Source organism: Prorops nasuta, unplaced genomic scaffold, assembly GCF_024137725.1.
Source record: "Prorops nasuta isolate Cenicafe-Biocafe unplaced genomic scaffold, Cenicafe_Pnas_1.2 PNAS00004, whole genome shotgun sequence".
Lineage (NCBI taxonomy): Eukaryota > Metazoa > Arthropoda > Insecta > Hymenoptera > Bethylidae > Prorops > Prorops nasuta.
Window position 1 is genome coordinate 3,471,244 of NW_027116801.1, and position 27,900 is coordinate 3,499,143.

The 27,900-nt window shown below is 36.5% G+C and overlaps 1 protein-coding gene across 3 annotated transcripts in view; it reads right to left on the reverse strand.

The window, feature by feature from the left end:
- LOC136773023 (serine-rich adhesin for platelets) overlaps positions 1 to 27,900 on the reverse strand; it is a 48,837-nt gene that overhangs the window by 19,965 nt on the left and 972 nt on the right. The gene's annotated exons all lie outside the window — the stretch shown is intronic.

The following is a 27,900-nucleotide window of genomic DNA, read 5'->3' on the forward strand; positions in this document are numbered from 1 at the left end:
CTCCTTTTACTAGACTCCACGGTGTCCGCGTGTATTTTATCCCGCGATCTCGGACGAAAGATTCGACGGCAGATACGTACGCAAACTGTACACAACGCGCAAGGATATCACACAGAAGCCAGAAATTTCCTCGGGAAGAAATATCCTCGACATTTTTCGATACGACAAAGTCGCCGCGCGTTCTGGCATTCCGTAATTTTCACACTCTGGCCCAGAAAAATAATTCATCGTACCGTGTATTGTACGCGGTGGCTTTGATATACGCGAAAGGCTTGTGATTTGCATGCACAATTTTCAATACAATCTATTTATCCTGCGCTGTTATATGTGTATATTATATTGTATATGCTACGTACAGTGGCACAAGGTTCTTTCACCACTGCGCTCCGTTACTCAGCCGACGTATCCTGGAACTTTGTTATAGTCCAAGCCAGAACACACACACACACACATGCAAACCGTTATCATACGAGAGAAAGCAGTTATCGGTCGTAAAATATACGCCCGAAAATATTTCCCCTGATGAAATGCGTTCCGAAAACCTTGCTTCTTATATTGGAAATTTTAAAATTTACCAGAAACAGTCTGTAGGATTTAAGATTTATATATTTTTCGAGTAATGTATTGTCTGGTGATAAATACAAATTATATTGTATATGAGTGTTTGATATACAGTTTTTATCAAAAGGTTTTTGTTTTGATCCTCAAAAATTGGAAGGTATTATTAGTTTTAGTGGCAAAAACTATGCGCCGTTTTGGCAAAAGAGAGTTATTCCATAGAAAAACGAGTGGTGGAATTTTTGCATGGTATGCAATATTTTTAATTTAAAAAATAGCAATTTTAGTGACACGAATAAGAGTTTTTTAATTCATCGAGTAATCTATCATCTTTTGGTAAAAAGAAATCATATTCTAAAGAAGCGTTCGAAGCGCAGTGTTTTTCCACAAGATTTTTCTAATGCTTAAAGACTAAGGTACAGGCACAGCGCAAGAAGCAAAACAGCAAACCTCTGCGCTATCGGTAAAATAGGAGTATTATACAAAAACGAGTAGCGAGTGTTTTGCACGGTATGCAGTATTTCAAATTTATAAAATACAGCCTGGACACGAATAAAGATTTATAAATTCACCGAGTAATCCATTATCTTTTGATAAATAGAAATCATATTCTACAGGAGAATTTAAAGCACGGCGTTTTTCAAAAGGATTTTTCTACTGATTAAAAACTAAGGCGAGTATACTATATATAGTGCAAGAAACAAAACAGCAAACCTATGCGCTATCGGTAAAACTGGAGTATTATACAAAAACTAGTAGTGGGTGTTTTGCATGGTATGCAGAATTTCAAATATATAAAATATAGCCTGGAAAGGAATAAAAATTAAAAAATTCACCGAGTAGTCTGTTATCCATTGAGAAATAAAAATCAAATTCCACGTAAGTGTTGGAAGCACGGTGTATAAAAAAAAAAAGAAGAATTTATCCAACTGATTAAAAACTGTAAGGTATATATATATATATATATATATATATATAAGTACGGCATAGAAGCAAAAGAGCAAAACTATGCGCTATCGGTAAAAGTGGGCTATTATACAAGAGCGAGTAGTGTACAGTGGAGGTTCTGCATGGTATGCAGATTTGTTATCTAGCAAGAGCCTATAAACGCCATTAGAAGGAAAACCGTTTCGTGACAGGCAGAGTTTCGCGATACGACAACTGTGTGCAAGGTTTGTTAGCCGCAAGGCGTTATATAATTATAGGCGATTATAGTAAAAGGCCAGGACCGTCGGAATAAACGGTTCAGCGTTGTCACTCGAAAGCAAAAATCGCACCGGTTGCTCGAGTTTCCATCTTAGAGATTTCGTCTTGGGTCACGTAACGGATAACGTGTCTTCTCAAACTTCAGACAGATTCTATCGCTTCACCTATCCTCTTTACATTCATTCCATTCATTCCGCCCTTCATTTATCTCTCAAATTACTCAACTTTCTCTCCCAAAGTCTCCGGCTCATTGATGCCTGCATCGTGCTTCACCTCCCCCTCCTCCCCACATTTCCCCCAAGAATTATCTAATAAAAGTCATTCGAACAAAATCCACAGATTCTTCCCTACGACCTTTTCCTCCACGTGAAAATCCTTCGCTTGATTTCCCACAAATTCGTCAGAAAGCATCAAAATTATACTCTTTTGTAATATTCATATAGATACTATATCTTTGCAAATTAAATGTAAACGTAGTTTAAATATCGAATAAGAGTAAATGTAAGTTAGGATTTAGCTTTAAATTAGGTTCCACTGTTATATTATTACAGCGTTTTTCGATGTTTATGACTTTCTTTACTCGTACCTTCTATCGATTGTATCCTACTATAGTCATTTATCCTTCTGAACACTCGACTTTCACCCACACGTTTCGTGCATGAAGGATTGCTCCCATTAACGACCGCATCATGATTTTAGCTGGAGATCTACTATCGTAAGATTCTCCTGAAAGATCTATCGAGTTATCTAACGAGATCACTCGAGTTTGTCCAATTAAATGGAGAAAGGCGTTATTGAATAAATGTAAGAGTATATATATATATATATATATATATTTGAAAAACCCCTTTATGTATTTTAACGTTATTTTTAATATTCCATATTATTATAATCAAATCTTAATAAGTAATATAATTATTTATACTTTTTTTTATTGAGATTTCAGACCAATACCCAGTGTCATGCATATATTTTTGTTCAGGATTGTTCGAAAGACAGTAGGTGTTAGTCCAATAAATATAAATGGGCATATAATTTGAAGCTGATATCGCACAATTCATATGTATGACTCTGTTAATGGCAATGTCTTTCACTTTGAGAGTCAGAATGCGCGAAGCTACGCGTGGGTGATGCGCGCCATGACTTTCGCTTATAACCTTACGATCTTCCACGGTGTATAGCATGACGCGTTCCGCAGTTTAACTATCGCATCGATCCGATCTCTACTCGAAAATCTTCTTTTTAATTAATAAGATATCCACCGATTTTCTCTCCAAACGATCAGACAATCCGTGAACAAAATATTTACTCTTTATCGCGTTAAATCATCGATAAGAGAATTTATGATTTCACAAAGTTTTTTTCAAAGTTGTAATAATAAAAAATTTTTTTTAAATAATTATTAAAATAAAAGTTTCAAGCATTTTCAAGTCTTTATATTTGGTTAATGGATTTGCAGTATTATCGAAAAATACTCTATTCGTTATACATTATGATCATAACGAAGCTGCGCAAAGTAGCCTGTTAAATTTAATAATTACAAGCAAAATTAAATCGTACGAACTGCTCGGAATGAGAGGACGATGAGCTCACTCTGGTGGGTTTAATTGTTATTCTACCAATTTATGAATATGTTTCATCCTCTCTTAAATATTCGAATAAGCGTGCGAATAAATTAATGAAAGTTGCAAAAGTGGACAATAATGTGTAAGCAGAGTCACCACGTGGCTGCTAATTGACATAAATTTTTGCAATTATGAAGCGTGTTGCACTCTGGATTACAATGTTTATTATAATTCAGTTAAACGTGTTAAAAGATACCTATACTTGTGCTTAAAATCATTTCATTTTAATAACGAATCAATTTCTACTTCAAGCGACTTTATACTATTATATACTTTTTGTTAAAAGAAGATAATAAAATAATTAAATTTTAGTGGCAGTATTTCTAATTAATCGCTATATTTCTAAATGATTCAAAGAAAATACCTCGATAGTTCTTTCTAATAAACTAAATATTTTCAAAAAGCGATTAAATTTATAAAATATTCCCCGATTAGTTTCATAAAACACGCATTAGACGTTAATCAAAATTCTTTCCTAATTCTTTCCTAATTCTTTTCTAATGCCCAGGCATCTAATACGTACGCGTGACCCATAATTTTCGACAATGTAAAAATGTCTGTGTGAAATATTGGTAAAATGAAAAATCGACGTTTTTTCATTGTATTGGAGAGCTACAACAATCTAGACTCTCGAAACATCATTGGTGTGAAACTCAAAGTTAATGATCCAATCCCAGAAGCGAAGTGGCATCATTCACATAATATTAAGCTAATTATAGATAGACAAAAACAAGCAGACAGAAATTAAAGGTCGAGCCGAGGAGACGCAAAGTATTCTTAAAGAAAAGAAGTGTTGGTACAATAAAACAATACTTTACCCATAGTTAACAATAGATTTTCATTTCCTTTCTCATGACTTTAAAAGCATTCACGCCTGAAGAGCCAATCGTACGATGCTAAAATGGGACAAATCTCGCTCTTGAACCTCATAGTCCAATTCTCATAATGATTCAAACGATTGTCACAATTAATCATTGTTCGTGCACACGGACAGACTGATCTTCTTTCGAAAATAATACTACGGGAAACGTATTTTTCTTCCACCACGACGATCTTAAATTAGGATTTGACTAGGATTTAGGTCCAAGTTTCTAAATCTCGATGAATCATTGTCAAAAGATTACCGACCTTCGTAAATTCTAGCGTTTGCTTGGCTTTTTACGGTACGTCGTACGCTAGCTCTCACTGCAAAAACATCACGATCCTACAGCTTTCAGATACTCGCCATCCTTCAGCCTTTTTAAACCGTTATGAAACGGTTTACTAATTGAGTGTTAAAAGTAACTGTAATGAAGCGTTAAATAAATGTTATTAAAACAATTTATAGCTTTCGAAAGAATTAATTGATAGGGAAAACTATTTAGCTTGTGAAAAAGATTCTTTTATGAATATGCTCGTAGGAGTCCTTGATCGGTTAATGATGGCAGTCCATCTCCCTCCCTCGTCAAATCACCTTTTTCGAATGGACGGCTGTACTCAATGGAGCCTATATCCGGAATCAAGTTTGCACAGGTGTTACGAACAAAACGAGGATACGATTTTCGGCCAGCAATTAAATTTAACAGCCTGCTTTCTCTTTTTTATCTATATGCTTCATAGATAACGTAAGAACGTACATGTTAATTATCAATTTTAACCAAAACAGCTAGTACGAGACAAAATACAACTAAAAATCATATTTACTAGCAAAAGAATGAGTGTAAATAACATCCCATGATTTTTTCCATTTAACATACCTTAATTAAATCTTCGAGAAAGTTTGAAGGATTTTGAAAATATTACGAGTATCGAAACGTAGTGTCAAAGTTGTATCCTCTGTTTATCATATGTTTATATAGTGATTTTAATCTCTGTAGAGACGTTAGTGGCACGAATTATAGCCAATGCAAGTGTAAAGATCAATTAAACGATGAAGCTGATGTCATGGGTAATTAGGTAAATAGGATGTCTTTCATGCATCACTGTATACGAGACACCGAGCCCCCTTCTGTTTACTCGCTGAAACTACACACACACACACACACACACACAGCATCGAAGCAGGAAATTCACATTTCTGCGATAGTGATGCGGAATAAAGTGCAGAAATCTTTTCGAAATCCGTATATATAATTGTGGAATGCGCAGAGATCTCTAATTGGTTATGGACAGCGATCCAACCCGAGTACTCTTAGCTGCCTTCTCGAGATCTTTTCCCCGATGGAGAAAGATTTTTTACGCCAAGTTTTCTTGAAATCCGTGTCTCCTCTTTAAAATATCTACTTTTACAATATTATTCCACGCACTATTGTACATTTCTATCCTCTCCTAGCTAACCATCGACGTTAATCATTAATCATTCGCAACTGCGCATCATCTTGTAACAAGAATGATAAATCCACTCGATTTCTCTCCGTTTGTAGCCTATAATAACGCTTCAACGTAACGTACGTTCCTTCGATCATTAATTTCAGAGCAGAATTCAGAAAACTGCGATATTCGTTTTAAATTTGCTAATAATTGATCATTCTTTTATATACGTCTGCTATTCTTTCCCTGTCAATTATTTTTATAATATTGAAGACAAGGTTTTGCAAAGGAGCTTTGAAATAAACTTTGGTCTATTCGATTGTAATGAATTGATCCAACTATATGTATATATATATTCGTTTAGCGCTGGTTAAAAATGGCCTCCATTTCCGATGGCAGATATATCAAGGTGAACATGTCTGATTTTATTACCATAGTCCAGAAACAGACTTGGCCGTGGTGCCACGATTTCTATAGGACCATCGAAACTCTCTCTCTATCATAGATACGATTCCTGCTTCCTGATTTGTAGTCTTCGCATCCATCGCAAGGTCTTTGGTCTCTGCTTTTTTCACCCCCCCCCCCCTCCTCATCTTTCTACCATCACACACGTTCCTCTTTCTCTCTCACCGGACCCCAGTCACAATTCACGTTTCTCCTTTGATGACCCTGAAACACCTCGACCCGTTCTGGAACAACCTAATCAGGCGCGTTACGATTAACTTAGGCTCGCTTCGGCCTCGCCACACGATCGCTCGCGTTTTTCCTTTCTTTGCCTGTTTAATTGCCAAGAGAAAAGATCTTCTAATAAGGTCTCGTTCCAAATTTCATGCTGGCTCGATCCAATTTGGTGTCAATAACCGTATAGAGTTAAAACTCCTGGTTATCTCTCTCTCTCTCTATATATATATATATATATATATATATATATATAACCACTTATATAAACCATTCTTCCATCTCTATAAAAAAATTACCAATATTCCTTCAAAATTCGCTCTTTCGCGTGACTCAAATCTGGAACAAACTTTTATCCATCGTCATTTATATGCCAATGTGTTTTAAACGTTCTATAAGCGTTCTACGTGGAATTGGAAGATTTCTGAAATTAAAAGCCAATCCGATCCTCTTTACAGCGTATATAACTGTCTTGCGATAAAAGTCTCTATATAGAGTCCACACTGTACAGAACGTTAAATTACTGAGGAATCAGTGGAATCCGTGTGGAAAAACAGCTATCGGAGTGAATAATCTTGAGTTTTCGCGTCACAAGCATCGAGTGTGACCGATCGGTATATATATAGAGGTTAGTTAGCCAGACAACTTTTCACCATTACGAAATCAAGCTTTTTTCTCCTCTCATTATCGATACCTTGAAAAGATACCAGGACACGTTCGCGGAAAAGGCGCTTTAGGCACAGTCTCCTGCATGTTTTCCAGAACGATGACACTCGGCGTTTTCTCTTTTTTGCGGCTTCTTCTCTCACATGAGCAAGCAAGCGCTACGACTATAAGAATGTTAATTACGCTACATAATTGCAGTCGTTCCTCGCATCTAGGAAGAGATCCACTTTTCGCGTATAACGAACGAACCTTTGTATTTTCTTAGAGTAACCGAGACGATTATTCCTCCATATGCATCTATATATATATATATATATATGTATAGAGGACGTTTGCTGGATCAGTTTGGCAGGTTCCAAATTGTATGGCAAAGTGGCACGAGAGGCCTTGGAAAGAGCTCCTCTTTTTCCACACCTCGAGCGAAAATACACCTGGGTACCCATGCACTGCAGCTCTTATTCTGGAACATCCTAACGAACCGTACGATATACGTATACCATCGGCGCTACTCTGCCAGGCGAATCTTGCACCTGAGCATCATCGTTTTCCCGTCGTTCTTGCATTTTCTCTCCCTTTGCAAAATCCCACACCTCTCTAACCCAATTACACTCTTAACGTCACCAGAAACCTTTGCCTTTTGCCCTAAATCGAATTAATTTTCATCTTTTATATATATATATATTTATTCGAAACAGGCTCGTGTCGTCGAATGGTGAGAATCATGGGCGATCTCGAACGAGTTTTCCATCTTTATTTTCTCCTCCGAACGGTCGACATTTTGCGAAAGGTGGGCGCGTGCAGGAGTTGCAAAAAGTGGTACTGATGAGACGAAGGAAAATATAATGGTGTTTCATGCTCGAGTTGCCAGCATTCTGACGATCGTCGTTGCAGGGTCGTCCTTCGTAAAGTACATCCAAGAGTCTCCTTGAAAGTTCGAACGGGAGAGGAAAACGCAGTTCCACGGAATAAAAGGATCCGAGCGTCGAGCCGTCGATTTTACTCACAGTTCAGGACGAGCCACCGCAAAATCCTTTTATCTCGCCACAAATCGTCATTTCGCATCTAACTCGATAAACTCCGCGCTGTAACAAGCATATTTTCTGATTCTTTTCAATAAACGTCTTTCAATCTCTGTAATTGCATTGAAATTTTCAAAACACAAGGAAATAACCATTGTACGTTTTCTCGCGCGGCGGCGGATATAGCGAAGCACGCAATCTTCCAAGCTCTTTACAACTTTGTGGAAATTTTTATTCAACTATATATATATAGTTGCATTCGATTAAAAATAAATCTTCTATCGTTAAACTCGAAAGTTTCACAAATGCACTTTTCAATCTTCCTTGCTTTTATCGTTGCAACAAAGTATTTAAACTGTATATATATATAATATTACAAAGCATATTGCACAATTCCACACGCGTTCACTGGCCGTTTGAAACTTTTGCATAATTTTCTCCTTTCGCGAATCGGTCCCGTAGATATTTTCTAATGAATTATTACAAAAAAATCTCCCGCCAATCTCTGCTAATCGGGTTTACGATGATTGGCAGATTTATATTTCACTCGAATTGGGAAACGCGAGCGAAGGTTTCTTCTGTTTTTTTATCCGATAAGAATAGCAAGGAACAATGAAACGGGTAATTGCGCTGTGTTTTATGATTTGACAAGAATTTTCTGCTTCTCCCGTGGAATTTGACCACGCAACCAATCGTGAGTCTGCGTTCCGTGGACGGTTCGTGTCACCGGCATGTGTACACGGGAGACGTAAAAGAGTGTGCGTCCGCGAGTTGCCAAAGAGGTCAATGCCTCTCTCTCTCTCTCTCTCTCTCTCTCTCTCTCTCTCTCTCTCTTACCCCTCCCTCCCCCCTCACTCATTCTCTACCTCTTTCGTTCATTTACACACCGGCTCTCCAATGTTGCGTGTAAATTCGCGCCTACTTGCCTCTACACCCCCCCCCCCCTCTCCAACCCATTTCCATTCAATCCTATACCCTTTTCACCTTAAGCAGAATCTGCGCGACTTCCTATGCTTCTGCTGCAGCAGGCCCCGGTTCATCTACTTGCATCAGGATAATCTTACGGTATTGCTCAACATCTGTCTTAATCCTGCTGATCCTTCAAGATTAATTTTCATCATTCCTCGTATATAACACCCTCAAACTCGTTGCTTTCATCAATAATCACTGAAAACTTCGTTCAAAACTCTTATTAATGTATTATGCAATAAACTGACAGAGTTACATTTCTTTTTATAATGCATCCACAGTGTTTCAGGAATGAATATAACGTGGTAAGGTGGCAAGTGCGAGGATCGAATCCTGTTCGTTCGTAAGATTTAGCTGGATTTGACGTTTATCCTTCTCTTAAAAATTATAACGTAAATCTAATGTTCAGTATATATATATGGTGAGTTGTTGCTGGAACACGATAGGAGCTTACGATGCTCTTTCGCAAAATAAGAGAGAGACTCGATTTTAACAGGAGACCCAGGTTGATTGTTTGTTACGAAATAAAAGGTACGGGAGGTAGTAAAAATTCCTATAAAATGCTGAGAGAAAACTATTCCACGTGACTATTAGAATCATTGAAAAATGTAACTACCAAGGCGATAGCGTAATAAAATAAAAACAATGTCTTTATCTCGTTCATTTACACATTCTTTCGCTGAATCCTCCATTGCTTACCAGTCCTGTCGAGATTCCGATGCTCGCGCTTACCGAGTATAATCTTACAACCGGATTCTATAAGTGAAAAAACTCTCATCATTTGTCTTCGTAGCACCGACCCTTGATAATCCAACGCGATTAATATTACACCGGTGTGGAGTTGAATATTTCTCAATAATTAGGTTTTAATTTCTGCAAGAATGCATAATGCATATACTGTGAAAGAGCTCGCTATATTGAAATGCGAATGCACGATAGAATTGAATCGTGGAAAGGACTAAAAGGAGGAAAAAATACACGTGGCTGATGAGTCGAACAAAAGATGCAGACACCATATTTGCAAGGCGGCTGCTGCGAAGGTATGTATATATATACATATATATATATATATATATATATAGAGAGAGAGAGAGAGAGAAGGAAGAAGGCAGGCATTGCTGTGGTGTTTTATATATGTATGTACCGTAAATTGAAAGACAAGAGACGACAGAAGGGAAAAAGAAGATAGCAACGAATCCTGAAAGGATGCTGCTGCATGGCTGTTATGTATAAGAACACACAGGATAATTAAAACCTATGACAATATTACCCGAAGACTGTAATATACTACCGTACATTCGCGTGTATAGAAATCTGTGTGGAAGAATAGAGGGAGGGGGGGGGGGGGGTAGGGGTGGGGGAAGTTTATAAGTACTTATATATATATAGTTTACTGAAAGATGCAAACGTCATATTTGCAAGAATGGTGGTGGGGGCTGTGAATGTGTAAAAGAGGCAGTATATATATATAGCACTCATAAAGAGAGAAGAAGAGGAGTTAAGGATGCAATGAACGCATGCACGCAGGAAAGAAGGTGGTATATACAAGAACAGCAAACTATACACACACGCACACACACACAATAAGATAGCGCAACACGACGAACGCGCGTCTTTCTGGCAGTACGTGCACTCTTGCTGTCTTCTTCCTGGCCATTCGTGTACACGTACACACGTACGTAAACACAAAGGTAGAAAGACACGTGGTACCCGACACTCACATACGCTCGACCGTGGCTTATACCTTATACGTACACGGAAGGTATCGAGGGATTCCGTGTGCGGGAACCACGTACGGGGCAAAGTTCCGCTACGTGCCAGCACGTTTGCCATTGGTCGCCCAAGAAACGCATAACTCCAAGAAGAACGTACATAAACCACGCGAAACGCTCCATTCGTTTCGATAAAACGCTCTTAGCTGAAAGCACCGCGACCGGATCATGCTAGGGAAACACTCTTCAGAACGCTACCGCAGCTTTTTCGCGCTCCTCCTATTTATCGCTTACTAGCTTCACTCGGATCCCTCTCTATATGCTATATATGCTTTATATATGGGTGTGTGTGTATCTGTATATATTTATTCGATTCGCATCATTCCCGATGCTTCCCCGCCCTTAACGCATTCCCTAGTTTACAAATTCCCTTGCGATGCTTCAGGTCCATTGAACCGATGCAGTAACGGAAACTCTCGCGAGTAGCACCGCGGGGGGAGATCTGAAGAATAACGAAAATCTTCCAGGCTACATTATATAGTTTATTGCGGTGTAAAGCACGAGAAATTATTTTGGAGGTTTAAGCTTTCTTTCGTTCTTTCTAATAAACGATAATATTTTTTTAATTTAATGTCAATATTTTAGAGGTTTTCGTAAATTTATTGTTAGGATTATTTATATCGATTATAGGTTCGAGAGAATATTTTTTTATTTATTTTTTAATGCTCTGTGATTATATTATTTTAGAGTAAAATGTTTTTTCTCTATTGTTCCTTGTCGCGTTTCAAAGGGTCGAGGTGTTTCATTATTCTGGGCATTAATGATAAGGAAGGTAAGTTTTGTACTATATAAACTTGTCTATATAGGATTTATCAGGGCACGATCTCTGAGAAAAATAATGGTGTGTACAGAGCTTTGCTATTCGATGCAATTGTGCGGACGTTTCACTGTATAGGAATAAATATTAATGTTGCGACTGTTCACGGTTAAATTCGTATAGTAATAAAAATTAATGAACACGAAGAAAGTATAGCATTTGCTGGATCATTGCCAAGTTATTAAGTAAGCTGAAACTCTTGGGTGAAGGATGGATTCTACCATGCCATACCTCTTTTTGATAAATTAAAGAAATTTACAGTTGCTTCTAAAGATTTATTATTTATATACGTTTCATTTCTCACTGTTACAAGAAAAACGATTTTTAAACCGTTAATCTCGATGTAACTTTTCATTACAGCCCATATGGCGATAAGACGTGTTACGTGTCTGTGTTGACATTACTCCAGTACACATATATGTATATATATATATATATATATATATATCTATAAATGCACAGAGACTCAACATTGTAACACCACACCTCTCGACTCTGAATATTTGATGATAAAACATAAAAAATCTTTGGTAAAATTAAATTAAATAAACTCGTAATTGTAATAATACTTAATTATTTATTCTTCTCTGATCAACATAAATATTACAAATTTTAGATTTTACGCTTTCGTACAAATCTTCGCGCGATCCTTAAGAGAGTTAAGATATTTAACAATAGACTATAATAATTTTCTGTAAACAATTCTTTATTATAATTTTATTTTCGGTTAATGGAGCCTTAATTACACCGGACGAATTACGAGCTATAAGCAAATTAGAGTAGAAATTTAAAGCAAAGAAAAATGCAGCGTACGGTATGTAGGCGAAAGTGTAAAAAATACTTTTCCTCAAATAATAACATTGCCAATCGAAATAAACGTTTTCAGCAATCTTAGCTGGCAGTTAGCAATTGTCTCGAAAGGAGGATCTACAGCGATGTGTCTATGAGTTTGTTATCTCTGACGGAATCGAATAGGACGGCGCAGAGCCGATTAACGGCACAAGAAAAACTGCTTTCACCTGCTTTCTCAGCAACCTCCTTCTATTCTATTTATTTCTTGCCTCTTGCACCTCAATTTTCGCATTCTTCCCTCGCTGTAGCGAGAATTTATGCAAACGCACTTTACGCACACATTTACATTAGTCAAGCGACTGCAAGAAACGTGAAGGGAGTCCCAATGAACTTTCAATGAAATTCCAGAATCACTTTAACGCGTGAAAGATGCTTTGACTTTTCCACCTCATCGCTTTACGACGTGCAATTTCATTTCCGTACGTCGCTGAATGAACTATTTATTTTCCAACGATTATTATAACAGTGGCGTCGATCCACACTTCCGCGAATCGCTTCTCCTTTTTTTCTCGTAGAAATTAAATTAATTAGTCGAGTGCCTTCCTCGGTTATCTCAACTTTCTCATCGTTCTGTTTTTTCTCCTAATCACTTTTTCTTCCTTCGCTCGAATCCACTTCTCGCCGGATATTCCACTAATCGAAAACTGACACATGCGTACGCCAAAATTACAGATGCGAGCATCCTACTTTCCTCTATATATATAAAACAGTCTCATCCAGTCTCTCCTCGTTTTAGTATTTATTAAAATGAAATGTTGAATTATGCAAATGGTCCACACACGCGTATACGCGATTCTTCGAGAGAAGAATTAGGTGAATTGTTAAATAAATTTGCAAAAAACTTGGGTGAAGGGGATTTTGCAATTTAAATGAAAAAAATTGTTAATTCGATGTCATAGTCTTTTTCAAGGAGAAATTATAAAGAGTTTATATGGCAGTGTACATAAAACAGTTTATAGAAATTTGATTGGAGAGAGAGGCTAGCTTGTACATGAAATGTAGTCTGATATTCTGTTTTGCTATTTTCTACTCTTAGGATAAATCAATTCCTTTTGAGAACAAGGAGAATTTTAGCGTTCGTCTTCGTCCACTTTCACCCGCTTTCCTGCTCGGTCTTCTACTTATTTTAATTCTTTCAGTTCTTCTCAGAGCTAGTTTCATCCTGCAGAGCGGAGCGTCTCACGCCTTTATGCAAATAGCAAATACCATCTCAGAGCGTACACCTACATCCTACCGACTTATCAACCGTCCATGGAAAGCGCAAGGATATTATAAGAAAATCCCCCGCCCATGAATTTCGCTGCGAAATTTTACACGAACATCTCTATGTATTTGTATGTGCACCTAATTATGCATATGAATGCAATTCTCCTACTTTTCGTCCACACAATTCTCCGTTGCATAGACAGTTATCAAAATCAGTCTATATATATATATATATATATATATGTATATGTATACAGGTCCCTCTCCATCTTCATTCAAATTCAATGCTATTGAAAGCACTATACCTTCCTTATTATAGCGTTTGCTACCAATTTGATTGGTTTATAAGCCAAATAATACAATTTTCCTCTATATATTCTTGTTTACCATTCTCATCGCCTACCACTGATCAATAAACCTAGTGTTATTGTTGGACTAATTAAATCAATAATCAAAATATTAATTAGAGAGAAATGGCTTGTATTTTTTCAAGATTTTGACAATACTCAAACTTTGCTGCTTTTATAGCCAATTAACCTAGTTGAATTACGAGTTACAACGAAGAATTTATTTTAGTGCGATAGCAAGATTCTGAACATTAAGAATGCGGTAATTAAAAAGATTTATCAGCGAAGAAAAGTTTTGCGAAAAAAATGCAGACGATGTTTATTAAAAGTATATATAGTGAATAATTAAACTTGTTTTTAAGAATTAACATGTGTTTAACAGTGATGGAAAGTTATAGTTGTATAGTTTGATTTACACTTTTAACAGATACATTTATATATATCGAGAATCAAGTAATGACATTAAGACATTAACAGTTTGATGATATTGCGTCGAGTGTTGAATGAATTTTAATTTCGAATCGTGTTGCATCTGTCGTGTATTTATTATAAATTTATAGAGGTTGGATGTATGTGTGTGTGTGAGTGTGGATGACACTGGCAATTGCTCGAGCACAACGAATATAAATCTATAAGCTGTCCGTGCAAAGATCTCACTGTCAGAAGTAGAGGGAAAGAGAGAGAGAGAAAGGGAGATCTCTCTACCTTGCACGAAAAGAGCCAACGTTATTTGACACGCACAACATCCTTAACATGCAAGCGAGTCGCGTGAAGAAGCAAAAGCACCGATCGCGCGACTAATGGTAATAACAGGCAACGCCAAATCTCAATTATAATAATGAATATCTAAACTTTCACGCTCACAATTTTACTCTTATCCATTTTACCGCGGACTAAAATCTAATAATTATCGTGAAACTGAAACTCGGCGAAGACTCGAAATCGATCTAAAATCGATCTATAAATTGTCTTAATGGTGATAGCGTGCGAATAATAACTGCAGATTTTCTTGTAACAATAATAAAGCAAGATTAAGACTGTTTTAATCACATACGCAAAATAATGAGTAAGATTTTTCGCTGACACTCCTTGCATTATCCAATTAACGCTACGAGACGACGCTTTGTTATAGTAAAATATCGATCGAGCGACCTTTCAACCCTGCATATATATATATATATATATATATATATATGAAAATTTGAAGTGAGCCAGGAAGAAGAATGAAATCTCGCTTCCGAAACACTACTGCGAGTCTTCGATCTATACAACGCAGTTTGCACACCGAACGAACGAAGAAGCTTCGTTTGCTCGCGTTCAGCCAATTAATAATTATAATCTCCGACTAAACTCTCTTGTTACATCACATTCCTGCCTTTCGTTGCGTCATCTCCTAATAATTATTGTTGATAAAGTTCGCATTGATTATTCGCGGGACGTTGAAAATAAGTCAAGGATAAGAACATGGTACAACGTGCAAGGACAGATCGTTTAAGAAATATGTCTCGTTGAGCAAAGTAATCATAAAGTAGCGTGGCTCTGTTTCGTTTGTCCTTTTATTGCGGAGGATTTCCGTAGGCATTTTATCACGGAATGGTACAGAAATCGCGTGGCCCCAGTGACTACTTTTAACCGAAGCATGATTTCAGCCTTTTTTTAGCTCCTTATCGAATACGTTCTCGTCTATTTCCGACGATAAACTTTGCTCGATTATCGAGCAAGATCCTCGAATCAGAATCTATCAATCGAACACATATCTATACATAGGAACAGTGTACATCAACACAATGATATAACGAGGTGAGAAAGTGAATTATAATATGCATGTTAGCAGCGATATCCATTGATAAATTTTTTAATTTTCGATACATTATTTTCCTGTACGTTCACAATCTCCCTTGAATCTCCTATTGTATTGGTGTGTGCACGGTCCCTATATATAACTTTCCCTTTTTCCATCCATATATACAAAGATTGATTTCTCTTTGACAATTTTGCCTGAGAAGAAATAACACGTGTATATATACGTAATGATAGTAAATGTCCAAGTTGTGTGCAGAGGTTAAGGATGAGTTCAAGTATAGAATGCTCGTTTCGCGGTTTGCAAAGGGGGTCAATTGATGCAAGCGTGACCTTCGCTCGCAGGATCTAAATATCTCATTTCCGAGAGTTCCGTTCCATTACTCGTGTTACTCGTGGCCGGGTTATTTATGACGACGGTACAACTTAGTGGGACCATCGCTTAACTTCGTGTCGTTAAACTTGTCGCGGCCAGAGGGTTCGGGAAGAATTGTGCAGTCCAAATTTAAACACAGATGCATCTGTCTACTGTGTGTCTATGTATATAATGCTCGTCTATAATTATAATTTCCGCACGAGTATTTGTATATGGCGTATTTTTGTTTCGATCTATTAAAAAGTGTTTCTTTACAACAAATATATATATATATGGTCTTAGGAGTAGCAGCAGGGCCCCTGGTCGAAGCCCTCGGAGCAAAGGAACAATCATCATTTTCTGGTAGAGCGTATCAAAGTGACTCACGTGCAACAGAATCGTGACACGAATGCATCGTATATGTAACACATACATGCACCGATGATACAGACATTTCCGCATTGCAATATTTTTCTGGATTATTTCAATGGACACGTGCTTCCCATCGGATAATAACATCATTTTTTCTTACTCGCAGACCTACCTATCATATATATACTACGTAGATTTTCGAAATAATATTATTCATTATTCCGCAGTCTCTCGTCATAATTAAGCGTTGTTTGCTATAAATGAAAAGTGTACTTTATTTTCGATGGAATTATTGTCAATTTAGATATCTATATTTTGTCTTCTTCTAAACTTATATATATATATAGATGTACGTAAATAAACGAGATTGTAAAGCACGTTCCTTCGGGATAAATGGATTGAAAGTTTAAAGTACCCGAAGGAGCAGAAGGGAGTTTAGTTTAATCGATTACGAGTATAAACTCGATTAAGCAACTTCCCGCGACTTAATAAACATGATAATTATAAACTGGAGATAATCGTCGGTATTCGTAAAAATCTTTTAAAAGCTTTCACTATTTTAACGTTATCGATGGATTTATCCCGCATATCCGGTTTGTTTTCGAATGCGGATTTGCCAATCATTTTATCAGTCGATCGATAATAAATTTTGCAACTTCAATAGCATTAAAATTAATTGGATTCGTCGCATCGATAAACATTTCCAAGAAGATACACCTGCGCGCGTTATAATATTACGCAAGAACACAGCTGGATATAGAGTTAGGTGCACGCTTCGTTAATTTGGTTGACTCAGCGTAGGATCAACGGTCGCGCGGAAGCTTTCGTCAATTTCATCGTTTTGTTCAAATGATCTCCTCTCGTCGGAATTAGCAAGCGGCCAAAGGCTCATCTGCCAAGCCGATTACGAATGCACGTCCAATCAGTCGATACACTCGAAACGCAAAAAATAATCATTATTGTAGCCTGCAACTGTTCTATTCCATTAGCCTGTTTCGCCTAATTGCGTCTGCCGTGTAAACTGTAACCGGAATACCGTTACGACATTGGTTCCTCTTCTCAACCGCAAAAAACGACGAACCTTTCCTCCTCAAACACTACAAATGGAAATTACGCTTGCACATTCTTGGTAAACAGTTTAATTAGTCCAATTTAGGATACGATATACTTAGACCCGAATATTAGTTACAATTACCATTATCTCCCCTTTGTGATAATTATACAATAGAACGAGAGTATTTTCGCTAATCCTATATATGCAAATATATATTTACATTCCTTCTCAAGATTACACGCACCGAAATCATTTTGCAATAACTCTGCTCGATTTATTATCATTTTCGAATAATAATTATATGGAACGAAGAGAAAACTGAAATACACTTAAATCCTGACAAATCAATACGTTTTATCTATATCCAATATTATCATTTTTACTCACTAATGCCGTTTACGATAGTTTTTATCAATTTTCAACTTTGTGTTTACTATGCGATAATTATTGTTTACTTAAGAAATATTATTTCAACGACAATATATATATATATATATATATATAGCCAAACGTGTGCTTTGTAATCTCTGCAGCTATCGTTACTTCTGTTGAGTTTTCTACAATTGCGCTTCCTCATTATCGCGGAAACTTAAAAATATTTTGTTTACGAGGTGCAAGATTAGAAAAACTCGGTAAATATATAGATTAAAAAATCGAACGAACGGTTATTGACATTATAACACTGCATGAGGTGCTCGAATAATGATAAGATTGTTACAAAAAGTTTAAGAATATTAAATATAATGTTCAAGAAAATAGTAAAAGAAACTGTGAGTAAGAGGGAGGGGGGGGGGGGGAGTTAGAAGCATTAAGATATCTTCTTTTTACATGTCTTGTTCGAGTATCGTCTAAACAAGTTGTAAAATTTTACAACTCTCCAGAGGATAAGGTTTTTCTCACGTTTCACACTGAGACGCTGCATAGAGCATGACGAGAGCATAGCACGCAGCCATCCAAAAATAGGCTCGATAGAGGAAAATAAATGCAGGCGTGGCTCCTGCGCCAGACGGATGCTTCCTTCCCCGCGAGATTCTCTTGAAACCGGATGTCGCGTAGTAGCGAGCAGCCCGCTACATTTCTCTATGTTCGCGTTCATTCGTGCGTTGGACGATCTGTCCCCGCCAACGCAAGAACGCGACTCGTATAACTCGAGACTCGACTCTGCTTAACTTTCAGCTCTGATCCGGCCACCATTGCCTCTTCCTATATGCTCGTATATGTATACGCGTGTCTGCGTGTATATATACGTATGTATAATAATACTTATTCGGATATAGTAAATCAACAGCTGAATAACCTTAGTCGAAAAGCAGCCAAGCTTAGCGGCTTTGTCCCGCATCGCTTTCCTATTTCGAGTGTACCACTCGACGCACTCCGAAACATCTGTTTTTTCTTCAAATTATCACACAGACGTACGCTTTTCCCAATCCATCACCTAAAAAAGAAATTTCTAAATACTTTGGATTAAGAACAGCGATCTATATCTGTTAATTTTTTATGGAGTGTCACGGAAAAAATTTAGAATTGCTTTCCCAAGTTATTTTTATTCTAAGTTTGTCAATAAAATCAGCATATATCCTTGTATTCGACCTGAAAATTTTTCGACATTCTTTTTTCTTTATTTTATTCAGTCGTTTATGAGATTTTTCAATTTTATACTGCTATGGTTGTGGCTTTGGTTGACACAGTATGCCTGCATGGCCACCACGCATACACGTGTGTAATCGCTCACCTACGCTTACTGCCAAATCGAAATATCTCGAAAACGACTGAATAACATTAAAAATTGAAAAGAGGATTTTAAACAGATTTTTGAGTCAGTTATGCGAGAATACGCGATAAATTGTAGGATATTCCATTTAAAAAACTTAAGGTGATCTTTATATTTCCTTCGAGACCATACAAATTTTGTCTTAAAGTATTTTCTTTAAAATGCTTAATTTAAAAAAAAAATAAATGTATAGTGGCCCCACACAAACACCCTTCGTACTTGTACTGCAAATTAATTGCTTGATTTGATTAATTTATAAACTTTTTCGATCAATAATAAATAATCCTTCTCTTCGTCTATTCAATTATTAATTTACTATCGGATTATCGAACATTCGCTAAAATTAATGACAATTTTATCAAGTAGTACATCGTACTGTTATATACATAAATTTTCTTAAAAATCCATGATTCATGTCGCTGTCATTCTATTTCTCGTGGAAAATCTACTATGTTATCGATACTTGTTTAATTTTACACATACAGACACACATGTTTTTATATAGAGTAATACATATCGATGAGAATATAAGTGACTGCAACAGAGAGTTGTGATGAATATAAAGTGGATAAAAGAAGGGAAACAATCATCGTTATCTCGGGCCAGGAAGATTATTCGAGAGTAATGAGAGGTTGATTGGAGGCTGCTCGCAGCATCAAGAATTTCAGGATTCGCGCGCTTTGACGCACGTACGGTTGGTGCGAGTTTCGGAACGAACGACTAACGAAGCTTTTCACGAGGAGCAACGATCATCCAGGTTGGAGGAAATCGAGTAAACGTCGGAGCACGAGCATGAGAAAATCCAAGGTGGTGAAAGAGACACTGGGCAATAGGCTTTTTCCACCGACTTCCGCTTCTGTGAAACTCATCGAGACTCACTTCCGGCGTGAACGGGATCCTACTTTTCACTTCTTAATTACCGTCAGATCCAACAGATTGAATAATATTTTTCCCGTAAGATCAACCAACCTCAAGGTAGAAAACCGTGCAATCCACTCGCGATGAAAAAACAATCTGATTTAATCTGCGTCTCGCGTTACAACGACGAGGCACTCTTTACGAAAATTTTGCAATCACCCAAATTCATCCTCGATATAAACATTTGACGAATCGTTATTATCCCTCGATTATTATTTTTTGCATTTCGAGGAGCAATAATTTTATCGAGGAGTCGTTTTATCAATATTTAACTTGATATATACACTCGTACAATTTTATCGTAGCTAAAACACTGGTTAACGATCAAAATTTACCCGATTATACCACAGTTCGATCTGCGTTCTCCATATTCGTCCTCGCTGAAACTATATATACCTACAGAGATTGATTTATCTTGGCGAAATACAATTGCACGTCTGTTTGGTGCAGCAGGTTTGTTTTGTCCATTGTTGTGCAGAGGGATATTATAACGCGAAACGGAATTAACGCAGAACGCTTTGATGATCTTTGTAATGATCCATTAATGTAATATAATAAGCGATATAGAGAATACAACGATGCTGTCACTGTTAAGATGAATAATAACCTGCTGACTGTACGCTACACTTCAGTCAGGCGATAATTTATGTATTCCCGGTCAATCGCGACCCTTATCAAAACTTTCAAATAAGCGTCTCGATATACATATATATATATATATATATATATATATAGGTCCGGTGGAAAAGTTTTCCTGGCAAATTGCAAAATAGAATTTTCCTACCGAATACGACAAACTTTCACCGTTGAAACTGTGGGACTTATCAGTTTCGTCACGTAAATGAAAATTTCGTGGCACATAATAGCGAGATAACGCGAAGCTGCTAAATGTGGGTCGCTTCCGTTAATTTTGCGCGCATTAGGAAACGGCTGAATATTAAACAATTGCTGATTTAACGCAGATACGGAAATCTCTGCGCGATGCAGCGGCTTATAATTAATAAATTTTAATGGGTTTGTAAAAGAGACCTATCGGCTATCTGCATATTGCGCGTTTGAACGGGATATTCGAGTATCGCGCTGGCAGGAGGGAGTAGAGTAGGGACGCGTTACATAAATAAGGAGAGCAGGAAAAATTATTAAATCGAAACCTCCGTATTTCCAAATGCCACAGCGTAACGTAAAATATTACATGAATCGTTGACCAACCGTGAATAATACTTTCAGCGTTTCTCTCTCACGCCTCGCCACTGCTAAATCTTGTAAAGCGGCGCTTGATTCGCCACGAGATACACCAACATTTCGAAGGTTTTCGAAAAGATTTTGCTTTGGCAGAAATATTCTCATTTATTACTTTTACGATATCAAACATTTGCGTAAAGCCACCGAAACGCGAGCAAGACGCTCAGAGTCTTCAACCGCAGTATTTTTACACAACTTTAAGAGGTTCTCTCGGTTAGAATCGTACCGTACACTGGCGGACAATCCTTAAATTTGAATAAAAAGAGAATCCTCCTGTGGATTTGAATCAATTAATTATGAAACAGTGAAACACAGTTTGGAGCTAATAGAAAATAATATACCTCGCTGGAATATAAGTACCCATGGTAATTTTACTACCTAAATTTTATCTCTTCTCTCCATATTTTTCTTCCCATTGAAAATAATTAATTTTTTACCGCGGCTTTTTCATTTTCGAAGAGTCATTTTAATCGCGCTAAAGTATTCTCCAAAAATTCTACTGTAATTTTCTAACTTATCCATAAAAAAGAAAGTATTTAATTGATTGGACTTTTTTTAGTTTCTATCTGAATTTAGTCAATTTAAATGTATATACACTTATTACTACATTTTCATACAATTTTAATTAATCAATCGATGGAGGTTTTTACAATAATTATAACATGACTCCTGAAGAATGAAAATCGAGTAAAAAGTAAAAATTTTACATCAGGACTGAACAACAGCAGAGTAAAAGTAAAATATAGGTCAGAAAATTACTCTGGGAGTAAATACTGCTCCATTGAAAAATATGATATTCTCTAACCTTCCAACAGACGAAAATATTTCGCGATTAATTATTCAATTGTACAAGAAAATTCAATGTCTTGTTTTTTTTTCGTTTTAAAATTTCAAGGTTATCTACATGGTACGAATTCAGGCTGAGAAGCACCTTAAGAAAGATTTTAAGAGTTTCTCTAATAAGTCTCTGTTTTCGCGACTGTCGGCTTTCAGTTAGGATATATAGTATACAGAGCTGCGAATAACTCAATGCAAGAACCGGTCGAGGTATTCGAAAAGGTCTTCGGAAGAATCGTAATGCACATATTTGCTGGTTGGTAAGCGCGGAACCATACCTCCTCTAAGCACTCCCTTTTGCATCAGCTGCGGATGGAACGTTGCGAAGAGAGAGGCGTACAGAGTTTACGGACGATCGGCCTCAACGTCGAGCAAGTGGCGAAACGAGAGGTGCATTGTGGGCGTTTCATACCAGTTGCCAACGCCATAATTGTTGCAAACTATGCACGGGTTACACCTTGCGCTGTGGAAATCATTCAAGAATAGAATTTCCCTTTGGCAACCTATGTATATACAACCTAGTTTTTTCTCTCTCAAAATTCCAACAATGCAGCTCTTATCAATTTTCCCCACTTGTTTATTATATATACATGCATGTATACTATATACAATATGTGTATGGTTGCACTAATAATAACCTACCAACGCGACGCCTTAATTATTCTTGCAAGCTGTGCACAGCAGCAAAGTAACTTGCGCCTAGGAAACTCATTACGGTAAATCGAGAGACTTTTCCTTCTTTTTGCTCTCTATACTTGAGATACACGCGGTAATTAATACACTTTAATTATGTGTGTGTATAAGTATAAACAGACGACTTAATACGTTCCTCGGGTAATTAAGCAAAATATTTAATATTTATAAAAGGATTATTGTAATATTTACTTATAGCTTCATTGTCGTTTCTGTGATATTAATAATATATATATATATATATATATATATATATAGTGTATTAGAATTTACAGATTAATTTCTGGAGCTTGCAACAACGCTCAACTGATTTCTTCTTGCCAGAATCTCTTTCCCCGACTATTAGTTAAATGTCACTGTAGAGATTTCTTTGTGCTGTTAGTTAAACAATATTTCACATTGATCGAATTTTAGTAAAAAATTAGCTTCGCTATAGCGAATCGTTAAGTCTTCCTTAACACACGCGGCAAGTAGCATTTCCAACCGATTAATCTTTGAAACTCCAAACTACTTACTTTGAAAATACAAAAAACTTGCAACTAATGTTTAGAGGCTATAACTTATAGCAAGTGGCCTTAATTGAATTAGTGGATCAAACTAGTTTTTGATGCAACGCGCTGTTGCCACGTTATTGATTATTGATTGCTGTCGAATATTGCTGTGTTATTGACCAAATATCAATAAAAAATAAATTCTATGCTATATTACGATAATTAATAATCTACTATCATTAAATATATATATATATATATATATAGGATATCTTTGCTCGATGAAATCTCAGATTTTCATTGTAGAAATGATTAACGTATAGATTATGAGTCAATTTAACATAATCTTCCAGATAACGTACTATATATATGTATTTATAATTAGTTAATTAAAGAGAAAAGGTTAATAGACTTTATTCGATCAACGTATTCTTTTTTTAACATCAGATTTATTTATATTCTTATTAAAAATTTTGCAGTATTACGTACTACATATATATATATATATACGAATGATCAACGAGATTTGCATATAAAATTAAAGAAAAGTTGTTTGGATTTCTTTCATCATCGTATCTCATGTTTTTCCACTAAAGCGTCACATTTAAAGTGAAACCATTTATTCGAAATACCATAGATTAATTGCTAGTACTTTATTCTCCACTAATTATGCAGATACTGACAGCAATCGTGACTTTTCGTTATGCACCGATTGTGTATCGAACGCTTGCTGGTCTGTTGGACTTGACACAGCTAAGAGAAAGGTAAATACATATTTTAAACCGTGCATGTATATGTATATACATTATATATATATATATATATATCATAACATATGCTATTTGCTCATTCGCCTTTAAACTACAAAATACGAAAAACAAAACGTAGCCTGGCTTTCCACAACACGTTTCCCCGTTTATCTGTTCTATATCTCTGTACAATATAGCACATTCTGCTCCATAATTCAACAAATTAAAGCTTCATCGTAACAAGAAAATCCTCTTTCTGGAATAATTCAAAATTTAATCAACGACAATAATGCAGAAAATTCGTAAAAAATTATTGTAGCGGAATAAAAAAGAAAGCACAATATTTATTTCGTAATTAAACGATTCGAAATGCGATACGATATCAGAGGGAAACATCGAATTGCACAAATTTCTCTGGATTATAGTGTATAACGTGTCCAAGCGAGTTAGTGCGTATATATTATATGTTTATAAATGTATGCAGGAGAATTTGGCCATGTATATATATATATATGTGTGGTATAAAACGTGTATGGGTCTTTGTGATCGAAAGAATTGGCCGATCGCGTATAATATATATATATATAGGTACGTGTATAGTTTGCAGGGGTATACATAAAGGTATTGGAGTAGAACGTGGTTGTGGCATCGTATTTCGTGCACAGAAATTCAAGAATCTATTTACGCAGTGTCGCTCAATACGTAACAAGAGATTTCACATCCTGTTTTCGTTTATCTTTCGATTCCATAATTCATTAAAAACATTTTCTTTTCTCTTTCAACGGTGCGCGCGCGCGAGCGAGCGCTGAGATATTATAGCAGAGGCAACCTTTAAGAGCGAGAAAAGGCCAATCACGAATATATCTCACTTACTGCAGCAGAGAGATGCAAAGAATAAGATTATACTCGCTTAGGAGAGAATTTTCCGAGAGTTCCCACGAGTAAAGCTGCACTTTCGGAACTTTAACTGCGCTAATTGATTACTAATCGCAGTGCTCGCTCGAACCAGGGTAACCGTATCATTTTCACAGTTTGCCCCCTAATTCCTTCGAATTAGACTGAAAAATTATACTTTAAATGTTTGAATAGCAATTCTCGTAATTTCAATGAGCGAGCAAATTTAGTTACGAAGAACGTGGAAGCAAGTTCTAGTGGGAGAAAATTGTACGAATGAGATAAGAATAAATTGTCAATTTGTGCCAAAGTAGAATAGTGGAGCGAAATTGTAGCCGGGAGGATTTACTCGAAACAAAGAAATCGCGCATGAATTATCGTGCGTGAAGTCATTAGGGCATCATCGGTGTAAGCGCGTGCGAACACAAATTGGAAAAAGTTAGCCGCGTTCCAATTGAGATCTGGTAATTAGTCACGAGCGAACGTTATCGGTTCTCCAGTGGCCGAAGCGCCAACTTTTCAAACAGTATATATATATATATATAGAGAGAGAGAGAGAGAGAGAGAAAAGCTCGATGCACTTTTTCCAAACTCGATTAAATTTGCTCGAAAAACAAGAACATTTCGATTCTCGTGTCTCGCTGATTACGAGCTCGCTATTTTGCGACGTATGGTTTAGAGTAGATTAAAAAAAAACAGACAGATAGAAAAACTGCGTCGCGAACTGATCATAATTCTTCGCTAAGCACGCTTTTATAGCGCGTGAATAAATATACGCGCACTTAGAGATATAGTATATTGCTCGAGGTACTCGATCCCACGAGCTAAGAGTTTACCACAATATGTAAATTTCGCAATGCAAATACTAATATCGTATTAGTTGCACGTAGTTCCGATTCTTCGGATCTCTGCTGCAGCTATATGCTGTATACCAGTTGTATATGTATATACACATATGTATATGTGTGGTAAATGAATATCCAACGTAGACGCTTGCACCATACACTCTGATCTTTTATGCATCATTGTACAATCAGACGTACAAAAAAGGAAGAGCCATTTGCAATTTCGTTTAATAGTTCTTTTGACTCTCTCGTTTCACTCTCTTCATGACCAAACATCGCTGCAACTTTGGGGCGTGAGCTTTCGCAGCAAATTCGCTAAATCTATATATACACTGGCAAAGGAAAGACTTTTATTTTATTTGCATTAAATCGTATCAGTTTTTCAATATTTGTTAACCACAGATATGGATAATTGATAGAATTCTTTGACGCTCGAGCATTCGTACGTGCACGTTATCTTAAGCGAGTACTCGCGTTGCCAATTCGAATAATGTACGTTCGATGGAGCTGAAAGTGGAAAGCGATAAATGTTGATAGTGTATATATATATATATATATATATGTATTATTCCAATAAGAGTCATTTGTTAATTGTGAAAATAATAGTAATAATAAAACTGCTCGTTAAGATCAATGGACTCGCCATTGTGTGCATTGTTACATTACGATATCTCGATAGAAAAGACGTTATAAATTGCTGGGGCATAGGTTCACCAAGTTCCTTGACCGATAATAAACGATAATTGTTGTATCAATTGGTGCAAAATCATCCTACTAGCTCTCGGTTAAAAATATCTGCGTAAACTCCTGCGAGTCGAGTTTATTATACATAATGTATATAGTTACGCGAGTGTAAACAATTGGAAAAAATTCGTGAAAAATGCAAATATTTTACAGAATCGCAACGATGCAGAATTCTGAGAAGCAGGAATCGTATGGAAGAGCGAGATTATCGCGAGTCTTATCTCACATTTACGGATTATCGAGCTAAAATCGAGGTGCTCCACAAACCAGACGGAAAAATATGAAGATACGCTCGGAGAACTCGATTCTTGAAAAAGAATGACCGTTCCAAGCGTAAATACTCGGAGGTATGATTCAGATGTAGATTACTCACTAGATATTCGTAATACGCGCTTTAAATCCCTCTCGCGATAATCACTAATCGGTAAAATTTAATGTTTTCTTATCAATAATCGTAGTAGTTGTTGTGTACCATTAATAATTTACCAGGGAATAATTCTTACGAGTGATTCGGACGAGAAATCATGGTAGCTAAATATCGGAAGATCAATTTTTATATCGATCCATCGATCGTTGCCCCTAACGGAAGAGGGAATTCCTCTCTGGATGTACTCTCGATTTAAAGCTATACGAAACTATTTCACTGCACAGTACACTTCCAAACAAAGAGACACTTCGAATAATAAATAACGTTTTTAATTATCGACTGCCAAGAAGATAACGTTAATATTCATGCTAATTTCTTCTTTTTTTTACCGCTGGAAAACGCAACTCTTTGTTCTTGTGGCATGGTAACTAAATTTAATTTTATTATCAATTTCAAGATATCCTCGGAGTTGAGATAAAACATAATCCGCGTGTGTGAATGTATCCTGATGAGAAAGCTACAGTGTCCTCTCTGTCGAAATTAAATATTAACAGGCCGTCCGTGCTCCAGACTTTGAAATATATATATATATATATATATATATAGACTTTTCACTTATTGCTTTACAACTCGTTTTTCGTGGAAATATTAAATGGAGATGTACAGAGAGAACCGAGGTCCGAGAGTCGTGGAGAAGCAATTGGTCCTGAAGAGGATTGTTAAGAAAAAGGGAGGATGGCTTAAAAGTGATTCACAGAGGCGCA